At 41.7% G+C, this 6,932-nt stretch overlaps 1 pseudogene; it reads left to right on the top strand.

The window, feature by feature from the left end:
• The first annotated feature begins 306 nt into the window (after positions 1-306).
• Positions 307-427, top strand: LOC136646624 (5S ribosomal RNA; annotated as a pseudogene).
• The last annotated feature ends 6,505 nt before the right edge of the window (positions 428-6,932 follow it).

Below are 6,932 nucleotides of genomic sequence, written 5' to 3'. Positions count from 1 at the left end.
CCAAACAGCCAGGAGTTGAGTTCCAGAGCAGGCAAATGAGAATTGGAGAAGATTCAGGGTAGCAATAAATGAACAGAAGAGCTAGAAGCAGGTGTGCAGTAAAAAAAAAAAAAATCAGACAGCGGTCAAGATCCACTGGAACAAAAAGAAAATGGTAGCAGGAACTTGGGCATAGCTTTTATCACACAAGTTGCTCAGGCTTTAAAGGGATGGTGTAGAAGGACTGCTGACAAGGCTCAAGATGGCTAGTGCTGCGGATTAAATGGTATCTTTTGATCATAGGGTTCAGTCTGCCAGGCTTACAATGGAAACAGAAATTTAGTACCCTGCACATGCCTGATCTCATCTGATCTCAGAAGCTAAGCAGGGCCAGGCCTGGTTAGTACTTGGATAGGAGACCGCCTTGGAATACCAGGTGCTGTAGGCTTATACCATAGTCTTCTGAGACTGAAAGTTGCCAACCATAAGAGAAAGGCACCATAGCTTTACTACTAGAAGCCCTAGATCATGATTCTCTACCATCTGGAGCTCCTCACATCCAGAATGCAAATGTGGCCGATTCTCAATTATGCATAGAGCAGAATGAACTGCAGGTGTCATCTCAGACAGACAATTCTAATTGTTACTCTTTGCTTTGTGTATAGCAAAGAACTGGCTGTTCTTCTAAGGTTCAGTTAGAACTGGGTTCACGTATTCAGTTATGTCAGGAATCTTACTCTGACGCTAAACCTTTTTTTTAAAAAAAGTAACACTTTGGATAGCTAGTTTAATAAGCAAGAGTTGATAAATACATGATATGGAATCAGAGGCAGGTGACACATTATTGGTGTAGCTCTTGTAGTTTGCTGACTGGTTTTAACATAAAAAGGAAGAAATCAAATTGAAAAAAAGCCTGTCTTTGAATATGTAATACTATCATTGTACGCTTTTCCACCTGTGGGGAAAAAAATGGATAATTGTCACTTAAAAATGCCTTTATTAACTTAAATAGTAGCTTGTATAAGGATGGTACAGCAGTTCTGAGTTCAACATATACCTGGAAGATCCAGGTTCAAGTCTCCACTCAGCCATGAAGCTTCCTGGCTGACCTTAGGCCAGTCACTATGTCTCAGCTTAACCTACCTCATAGGGTTGTCTTGAGGACAAAAGAAGGGCAGGAACCCAGCACTTCTGGGCTGAGCTCAAAACCTAAGTTACTTGGAGGAAAGGCAGTATAAAAATGTGAAACATGAATAATGTCTATAAGTTTGCAATCCTATGTACACTTGCTAAGAATCTATTTGGTTTACTGCTAAGTGAACATGTATAGAGATAAAATGCATATGATTAATCAACAAAGCCCTTACAGACATTTAGTGCATAGGACCATGCTGTGCGTGTGTGTCTCTCAAATGTGTGCTTGTCTGAATAGTGGGGGGAGCACCACATGGTCAACAGCTTTGCACTTCAGCATAGAACATACCTATTGCAAGCCCACCTTAACTTTAAGGACTTCACAATGCATGAAACATGAAATGTGCACATGACTCAAGTGTCAAATCCTATTCAGACATATAGAAAGCATGAACTCAGTACCCAAATACAACCATGTTACCCACTGTCCACATGTACACCATTAGTCTGTTGAATGAAATCTTGCCCATGAGTAGGTCTGTTGGATTCAGCATTCCTAAACATGGAACATAAGAACATAAGAAGAGCCCAGCTGGATCAGGCCAAAGGCCCATCTAGTCCAGCTTCCTGTATCTCGCAGTAGCCCACCAACTGCCTCAGGGAGCACACAAGACAACAAGATCTTGGTCTGCGTCTTGGTGCCCTCCCCTGCATCTGGCAATCAGAAGTAGCCTACTTCTAAAACTAGCAGCTTGCACATACCTACTGATCCCGAATGGGCACACTGTTAGTTCGGATTTTGGAGCGGCAACCAACAGACAGGAGAAATCAGAGGACTTCTGACAAAAGTAAACGTTTACTCGTTTGCAAACGGGACCCCCCCCCCACACACAGGTGGAGGACCCCGAAGAGTTACAATGATGCAGGTTTTATAGGGCATTCTAGATAGGGGAGGGGTACAAGAGCACACAAAGAGAGAAAATCATCCATGGGAAGAATAACAGACAGGAAAACAACATTTGGCATTTGTTATCAGTTCAGGATGTTGATTTGAGAAGGGCAATTCTATGCGCATCAACCATTTGTTTACAGACATATCCATTACAGAGGATCTGGTACTCTATCACATCCCTTTTACCCTAACCCTTTCATCTTTATTTGTTAGTTGCCATTATTTATTGCTTTCTGTTCATCCTTGGGGCCCATACTAGGTTCCTTGCAGCCAGCTTGTTTTCAGAGAAGCATGTTAAATGCTGGCTGGTAACATTCTTGGACAAGGGTCAGAGAGGGGCACACAAAGGTTTTGGGCCTTGTGGGTATTTCAATATTGTGAGCTGGGCATTTTGGGGACACTACCATGACTTGTAACTCGTGATGAACTCTTCCTCCAGAAATTTGTCCAGTCCCCTCTTCAAGGCATCTAGACAACATACCAACACTACTTCCTGTGGTAAGGAGTTCCACAGACTAATTACATGTTGGGTAAAGAAATATTTTTTGGAGAGGATATGTCCCTCAGGTGCTGTCAGTTATGCTCACTCTGTACATAGAGTTTGTCTCTGCAGAAACATGCCATATATGTGAAGAGTGGGACAGGCCATGGTTAAAAAAGTTGGAGGGAGGCAAGAATTGCCAGCATGCTCCCTTTAGGAATGGTGTTTCGGTAAATGGCTACAAGCCTGATTAGGACTTCTCCTATAGATGCAAAATCTGGGAATATCCCTTGTGACACATTCAGCAAATTCCAGACATAGCTTGCTGCTGGGAAGGGGAGGAGTTCACTCTTCTTATGTTCTCTACAAGAAGAGAAAGCAGATGTGCAAAATATTCACCCACGCTTTGTTGCTTTAGGGAACATGTAAAGTGTCTCTTTCATGACACATGTATACTTGGTCCAGTATTTAACTTGGTGATGGTGGTGGTGTCAGTTATGCTCACTCTGTACATTAATTTGCCACAATTTCCACACACCAAATGTTTTGGGCTGTACTGAGGATCCACTGTGTATCTACTGAAGGAGACAGGATCAACACTCAACATTTGATTATTTAAAATCAATAATGGTCAGGGCATTGACGTGGGAAAAGGTGCTTGCCTTTTCAGATAAAGAGGAACAGAATGGGGCTGCCATTCAGTTGTTCCCTTAGAATATGAGCAGAGACTGTATCAGATTTTTTTTCTGTATGGTGTCAAATTGTACCATAATTGCAAAATAAATGCAAAATAGTAGTCACAGAAAATGCTGGAAATGAAACATATCTTAGATTTTATGGGTGCAGTTTCAAAATCCAAAAGACATCAAAATGATCTGTAGAAGCGAGGATGCAGGTTACAAGCAAGCAGGAGTGTGATGGAAACACATTTACTTTTAGATTTTTGCAAAATCTATGTGCATAGCTTTGATTTCAATTGACATAATGGGAACATTTTGCCTGATGGGTTACCAGCAATACATCTAAGTCACAGCGCACGACAGAGTCCCCGTGTTCTAATAAGCATTGCCTTCCGAGTGGCAATTCCACTCTCCCTATGAATTTTGACAAGTATGCATCATATCAAAGCACAAGAATTTGCCTGTACTTTTCTCCAGTCACAAAGGAGAAAATTTTGTTTGAAGAATATCAAGTTGCACCTGCTGGCACACACAAGAAAGATGGAAAGGAAGAACCAGACCTGGTGTTAGTAGATTTTCTTTTTTTGAAAAGTTCTTGTTTTGACATGAAATGACAAATGAATCTTTTGTAACATTTGTTACTGACAGAAAAGTGATGGAGTAACAGAGCTGTCTTTCTTTGCCTCTTCAGCAATTGTTTTAGATTCTGTTCATAAATTAGGGAAGGTGAGTGCTTTCATTGGACCACAACTCACTGGCGCAGATGGGTAGCCCAGTCCTGAGCTCCTGTGGCACGCAGCTTTGGCAGCACCGAAAACGGCTGCTGTCGGATCCTGTGTGCCACGGGCTACCGCAGGCAACACCTCGGGAGAAGGGGACTTTCATCCCCTTCAAACATTGTATACCCTCCAAACATTGTGGAGCTCTGTCAACCCATGGGGGGAATGCAGAAACCCACTGAGCCATTCCATGTGAAGCAGATGTTGAAGAGAACAATTTGGTGGTTCTTGGTCTTGCTCTTCATGATGTTCTTGTTCATGAATGCCAAGTGATTTTATGCACAATCACACAGTTTAGACCTTAAAAGCCTGCTTTATCCCCATAGTTACCACTGGAATATCTGGTGCATTGCACTAACCGTACTACATACTGAGACTAATTTGTTCTGCATTGCTAGTTAGAAGGATCTTAATAGTCATTCTCGTGGCAATGGATCTTCCTGTTTGCTCCACCAAAAGACAACTTTACTTGTTCTGGACCAATCAACATTAAAAATACTGCAGTGAAGTTTTCAAGTTACACAGAATTTGTCTTTAAGCATAAACTTTCAAGAATTAAAAAAAAAAATTCACAAAGATTGATGCGTTAACAAGGTGATAGTAACAGTAAAATGGAGTAGTCTTTACAATAAAAGAGCACATAAATGATTGAGACCCTAATCCTGAGCTCTGCATGCCAGCTTACGCTGGTGCTCACTATTGCAAACATGCTGTAAGGCATGTTTGTGGGGCTCAGCACCAACTCAGCACTGGAGCTAGCCCAGCAGGAACTTGCGCTGGGCTAGCACTAGTGGACAGCCAGTGCTCCACCACTCAGTGGTCGCCCAAACTGCCAGGTGGCAGAGAGATAGGTGGGAGCATGGGGGAAGTGGGGAGAAGGTGTTCTGGGGTGGGGGGGTGGGGGGAGGGTGGGAGGAGGCATGCTGGGGGGAGGAAGTGGGGCAGGAGGAGAATGGGACTGGTGGAGCCAGCTCCACCAGTTCCTGTGTGTTGGGCTGCATAGCCCAAAATGGAAATCTTTGATTCTGCGGCAGTTCCAGAGCTGCTGCAGAATCAAATAGTTCTATTGCAGGGCTACTTTCCTTACCCAGAAGGGTAAGTCCCCTTCCCTTGAGGAGCTGCCAGCGGCTGCCCAGTTGCACTCAGGATGCCACAGCAACTATTTTCAGTGCCGCAACAGCCCTGCACTCCAGACACTCAGGATTGGACTGCCCACTCTGTATAGTGACATGAGGTAATAAAAATATTCCCCACATCCAAAAATGTCAAGGTATGTTCTATGTAAGTGTATCCATAGTTCTACTTGTACAGGACACCTCAAAAGTAACAAAGCCTGGATGAAAAGAACAGGTTGAGCCAAAGACTAACAGAACCTACACAAGGCTAGCAAAACAACTATTGTGTTTCTAGTTCTGTACGATCTCCTGTTTAGTCTGTGGGTTGACAGAGAAAGCATTCAAAATAGAATTTTCAGAAATTAACACAGATCAGCTGACATGTTGACGATGTATAAATGTCAAGTAATGGGATAGTGACATGAGGACAAAAAGCAATAGGCTGGCATCATTTATTTTGATTTGAATTCACACACAGATTTGAAGATGTCAGTGGCATTTTCGTTTAACTTCAAGAATGGAAATCTTCTGTACTAAGTGGTTGTGATAACACTGTGTGGATGTCATTGTCACCTGTCACCTACATAAGCAAAAGAAAGGATACACAACACTGAAAGGATAATGAACTGACACAGAAATGCTATAGAAAAAAAACTTGACTGAAAACACAATTTCATAAGGATGCTCATTGCAAAGCGAAACCATGTATGGGATGTAACAAGATGAGCAGGAAAGTTTGAATTGGAACTGCCATATGCTCATCATTCTGTTCACCATACCATTTCCAGCTCTTGAATGACAGGAATTACTATGTATATCTATCATTGTATTTTTATATCTGAAATTGAAGGGGTGCATTAACCCCCCAGCAGCAGAAGCCCTTCTCATTCAGAGACAAAATTTGGAAGTAGTTAGGAGACACATCTTCTATGGAGCTTGTGTGGAGCTGTGGTTTAAGGACACTTTTAAAGTCTTTGCTCAAAAATGGAAGCATGAAAAGTGTCCCAGGAGAGTGAATTGTTAGAAGAGGTTGTGGAAAATGTTGTCACTAGTAAAAATGACAGCTTACTTAAACCCGGAAAGAAATATTATGAGTCTGTGCGCAAAATTGGGGAAGACAGTCAAATAGCTCAACAATCTGAAAACGCCACTAAAGATTCAGTGTACTGGATTTGAAGTAGTCAGTTTGGCATGAATTGCTATGACTCACACAACAATTCCAAATTTGTATGCTATTTATATCTAATAATAATCAATTTGGTGACGGAAAAAATGGTAACATTTTAATTGAAGCTGATTTGACACAAGTATGCAGAAGTATAAATATATTGTGATTAAGAACAATGAATTATAATTCTACTGATTTTAATATTATTTCTTGCTAGGATTTAAAAAAGAGTTAAATACACTGAAATGTTGAGGCATTAATCTGTATTTGTCTTATATGAAAAACAGACTCTTCTCAGTCACAGATAACCTATGGGTCCCAGAATCTCACATGCAGTACACATGTGCTTTCTCTCTGCTTTTGGGATAGTCTTCATGCTGCTTCTTGTCTTCTTTCAGATTTGAATGGTGCTACAACACACAGCTGCATAGAAGTCCATAAAAGTCAAGATACTCAAAAGACTATCTCGTTCCCCACAGTAAAGTGCCCACCCTCTGAGGTTATCTGCCAAAAGTTGTTTTGCATGTCCCATCAACCAGTGAGTTTGGTGGATGTACTGAACCAGCCATGGTCTTGAACTTTTTTGGAGATGCCAAGCAAATGATATGAGAGATCCAAAGGGCAAAACAAAGCAGCAAGGGTTG

This window comes from Tiliqua scincoides, chromosome 3, assembly GCF_035046505.1.
Source record: "Tiliqua scincoides isolate rTilSci1 chromosome 3, rTilSci1.hap2, whole genome shotgun sequence".
Taxonomy (NCBI): Eukaryota; Metazoa; Chordata; class Lepidosauria; order Squamata; family Scincidae; genus Tiliqua; species Tiliqua scincoides.
This window is presented reverse-complemented; position numbering and strand designations above follow the sequence as displayed.